This window comes from Vespa velutina, chromosome 13, assembly GCF_912470025.1.
Source record: "Vespa velutina chromosome 13, iVesVel2.1, whole genome shotgun sequence".
In the NCBI taxonomy this organism is placed as follows: domain Eukaryota; kingdom Metazoa; phylum Arthropoda; class Insecta; order Hymenoptera; family Vespidae; genus Vespa; species Vespa velutina.
The window spans coordinates 4859793-4864792 of NC_062200.1; the positions used below are offsets into that span (position 1 = coordinate 4859793).

The window sequence follows — 5000 nt, forward strand, 5'->3', positions numbered from 1 at the left end:
TAAAAATAAATGTTACGTTGGCCCACGACCAAGTTCGAAAATAATTGGAACTCGAAGGATCGGTGGTATTTCGTTGTTAGAATTTCTAATGCGCACGGATTAAACTTGCCGTTACTTAAAGCGCACCAGCTTGGAGCTTTCACTTCTTGCACAGATGTTGTATCCCGAGAGGCGATAGTCTCTCGATTATAAAACCAAGATCGAATTCTATGTTATACGTGATCTGCTTGTCGTTATTTCTTTTTCTTCTTATTATTTTTAATTTTTTTTATCTTTTTATTATTATTAATTTTTTTTTTTTAAATATCATACGATTCATCTAACCAAGAAACATATCGTTTCAATTTTTTCGCATGTAAACTCTTTTATACGTTCATCCTAAACGAGATCATGAATTGTAGGATATAAGATAAAAATATATAGAATTATTATACGCTGACGTATGACGAACTGATAACATAGATTGCTTAGAAAGAAAGTAAAAAGTAACTTGGAAAAAAGAAGTATACACATACAAAGTACTTATCATCACGTGTTTGAAAAGTAAGACGTAGAGGATAAATACAAACTTTTTATGATGAACAAAATAAAAAATATAAAAAAATAAAAAATATAAAAAAGAAAGTAATAACAGAGCATTAGTCAATGTTGCGAAAGATAAATTACTTATGCAAATGCATACTGAGCATTGCGTTTTTTTTTTGCGTCGAAAACAAAAGTTCATTCCGTTAGTCATGCTATGTTCAATGAATAATAAAGAAATAAGGAAAATATTGTTTCGGGCTTTTGAGAATCGATTGACGACAAAAACGTGGCCGACGGGCTCACGTTATACGCTCCCTTATTCCTCGAAGATTCTTCCTTTACCACGAAAATAAATTGCTTTTGCACGTCACGTACACCCGTTTTAGACCGTACGTGTCGTTTATATTTGGCACGTCTTTATTTGTATCGAACTTTTCGACGCATACCGCGTTTCGCAAGACCGCAAAAACTGAGAAAATTCTATTTTCCCAGTTTCCATAGATACTGAGTTGAAAAAAGTTAGTGTATGTGTGCGCGCGCATGTGCATACATATGTATCATTTTGTAAATTCTTATTAAAGAATTAATCTATCTATAAATCATCATTGAATTGATAAATGCTTTGTTGGCCGATGATTAATAATAAAATTTGTAGTATTGTATTTTATATCTAAATAAACAATACTGTATTATAAAATATACACACAATAAACATTGTAGTACTATATATATAGTATAATATACTCTATAATATATTATTGTATAGTATAATACATTATACTATATATAGTATAGTATAGTATAGTATAATACATTACAGTATATTATATATATAGTATAGATACTATGTATTGTATATATATTATAGCATAGTGTACTATAGTAGATATTGAATTATCCAATAAATAATATCTAAAATATCAGTAAAAAAATTAGTAATATATCGTTCATTTAAATATAAAATACTGAAAATGTCAATATTACTTATAAGACAATCGAATAGAATGTTGAACATATAAAACGGCAAGATTAATCTATTAGATCTATCAAAAAATATTTTCGGTTTTCGGTACAGGTGTTTCGAAATAAAACTGGTAGAATTTTTCGATAGAACTAATATAACGGGTATAAAAGTGGTTTTTTTAATGATCGTGTACATATAAAAAAGAATAAAATAGAGAAACGTTATAACACATGTATATACGACTTACTACGCGTTTACTCGCATGGTCTATTCGCAAACGCATATCTCGAATGAGCTCTTCTCAGAGGTAGAAAATTTTCATTCATGCTTAATGAGACCAGATCGTAGAATGAAAGCATTAACCAACACAGAGCTAGTCCGTACACGTGTAGTAAGTAGTCTACGCGCGTGATTAATTTAACGATCGACTTAATCAATATAAACTAGCTGACGTAACGAATAAACGAATTCCTTAATTATTTATTTCTAAACGTTCAGCTAATTTTCTACTACGCATGAAAGATACGAATGTAAACTATATATATATATATATATATACACCTACGTTATATTTTATTTTCTAGAGTAAAAGATGAAATCTTATCAATGATTCAGATTGCAAAGAGTAATACTTTGAAAGTATTGAAGTTCAGAAAGTAGTAAAAAATGAAGAGAAGGAGAATTCAGATATAAGGTAAATAGTAAACGAAAGTGCACGTCTCTCTCTCTCTCTCTCTCTCTCTCTCTCTCTCTCTCTCTCTCTCTCTCTCTCTCTCTCTCCCTTCGATGATTCGTCTCTTGTTTTTTTTCTTACCCTTTGACGTTTTTCTCCCTTTCTTGAAAAGTAGGTCACGACGAAGGAAAAGCGAAAGAAGACGATGTTACTAAAGAAGTTTACTCTATACATACATGCATACACACACAAACATCTGCGCGCGCGTGTGTATATACATACAATTACACACGTGCGCGCATCCACACACACACACACACAGAGAGAGAGAGAGAGAGAGAGAGAGAGAAAGAGAGAAAAAAAGAGCGAATGAACAGGTTCGTATTCTTGATTTCAAGACGACGCATCGATGAATCAAAGATCTTTTTAAGAAACTCTTCCTGTTCGTAAATATGACGATTTTGATACGACGAATAGAGAACAAATTGGGTCGAGAATGTGATAAATACGATTTCTTGTTCGTATTATATATTTTCTCTCTCTCTCTCTCTCTCTCTCTCTCTCTTTCTCTTTCTCTCTCTCCCCCTTTCCACATACACACATACACTTAGTTTCTTTACATTCTCACATCGTATATTAAAAGATGATATTCATCGGGATAAATCTTTATGAACAGTTTTCTTAAGTTGCATATTGATTACACTATCGGAGAAACGATACATAACATGGTCAAGGATAGAACAGCAGTACACGTTATCTATGTTGACAATCGTAAATCGTTTGAAAATTAGGAACGAGTATCTATTCGTTTTGTTTCAAAAAATGCACGTATTTGTTGTAATATACAAGTTTTTTTTCTTAAAAGAATTTAAAAAAGATTTTTTATGAAATAGAAATTTATATATAGACATTAGATTTCTTATCGATAAGTTCATTTTTTATAGTGCAGAATTATTTCTAAATAAAAAACATTTAAAATCAAACAAATATAACTATATACATGTATATATATATATTATTTTTAGTGATTAAGCAATCATTAAAAAATATATTTATTAAAAAATTATTAAAAAAGAAAGAAATATAACTTTTCAGTAGGTTGTGTGTGTGTGGATGTGTAAATTATTTATATTGATTAAGTAATCGTTAATTTATTAATTATTTATATATATATATATATACATATATATTTATTAATATTGATTAAATAATACTTCAACATTATTAATTATATATTATTCAAATTATATATATTGGGGTAAGCAGAGTAACGTCAAAAGAATTCATTAAATTCTAAAAAATGATGAGAGAAAAATGTTAAATTTACTGTAATTAATAGTGAAACAGAAAAAAAAAAAAAGGAAGGAAAGAATATCAGATTTTAAATTAATGAAATTTCAAAGAATAATAAAAATCAATGAACAAATATGACTAGGTCTCTATCGTACCACTTTATTTATCTTTTTCGATAACATTTAACTCTACTAGAGCAAATACATATGTAGATAGAGAGTAAAAGAAAGAAAGATTAAGGAGGATTAAGTATGCACGTATCGTGTGAGGTGTGCGCGTGTGCGAAGAACAGAGCGTTCCGATTTACAAGGACACTCGCCGCGCCTTAAAATCAATTTTGACGAGGCTCGGAACCGTGGGAGTGCCAAAATGATTTAGACCTCCTGCGGCCTCTCGAGCGAGTTCGATAAGCAAGCGAAATACGGCTAAATAATTAAAGGGACACGATATTGCGTGGTGCGAGCTATTTAAGGCTTACAACGAGCGAATATAAAGAAAAGTTCAATTCGTTATGAGAATTTAGCGGTGGCATCTTTATTTCTTTCCTTCTCTCATTTCCCGATAAGTAAAAACAATACTCTTGAGAATGATCAGAATAAAATTCGCGATGATAATTAACAGGAAATAATGCGTCAATTCATTAACTTTCAATAACATCACGTAGATAACATTAACAGTCACCGACTGTCTATATTTTTTTTTTTTCTTAAGAATTTATATTATATTATATATATATATATTTTTTTTTTTTTAAATTTATATTTTTCATACCTATATTTTTTACGAGACCTCATACAAGAATCTCATACTATATCTTCATAATCAAGAATGCATGGCGATTTCTAATTTTCCGAATTAAAATTAGCAGATATTATTTTATAATTTATTTAAAAATGGTCATTATCAATAAACAAGAAAAGGATTATATAAATAACGATATTTCCTTTCTTTCTTCTTTTTTTTTTCTTTTTAAATTAAATGTAATAGTATTTTTACATAACGTAGCTTTATAAATTCTATTATTACGTTAAGGTATATTACAATAACGTATTGAATATTTTTAATAATGTTCGTCGTTTCTTTTCCTTATTTGTTCTTTAATATTAATATTTCATTTCTGAAATACAATATAATTATGTCCGAAGCATATTAAACAAGAAATTTAAAACAACATTCAATTAAAAACTTATAACATACATAAACTCAATATACATATTGTATATACATAGATATGTATGTATATACAAATACTATAGAGTTCTTTTTAAAATAGGATATTAAAAAATTAGAAATTAATTACTAATGTTTGCAAGTTTCTCAAGTTATATAATTATTCTTTTTAAGCAGAAAAAGAAAAGCAATCAGATTATAGAGGATTAAACGATAATTAAAACGAAACTACGTTCGAAAGGACGTATAAAACCAATCAATTTTCTCGGTTTTTCGAGAAATTTAAGAAAAATAAAGAAGAAGAGGAGAAGAAAAGAAAGGAAAAAGAAAAAGAAAAAAGAAAAGAAAAGAATATATTCATCGAGTAGAGGGCGA

The 5000-nt window shown here is 28.7% G+C and overlaps 1 protein-coding gene and 1 long non-coding RNA gene across 2 annotated transcripts in view; one reads left to right on the forward strand and one right to left on the reverse strand.

The window, feature by feature from the left end:
• Nucleotides 1-3105, forward strand: part of LOC124953881 — a 4156-nt gene extending 1051 nt beyond the window's left edge. The window contains exons 3-4 of the long non-coding RNA XR_007102357.1: nt 2074-2183; nt 2338-3105. This is a non-coding gene — a long non-coding RNA (uncharacterized LOC124953881). The remainder of the gene's footprint in view (nt 1-2073; nt 2184-2337) is intronic.
• Nucleotides 1-5000, reverse strand: part of LOC124953880 (DNA-directed RNA polymerases I, II, and III subunit RPABC3) — a 68546-nt gene that overhangs the window by 59329 nt on the left and 4217 nt on the right. The gene's annotated exons all lie outside the window — the stretch shown is intronic.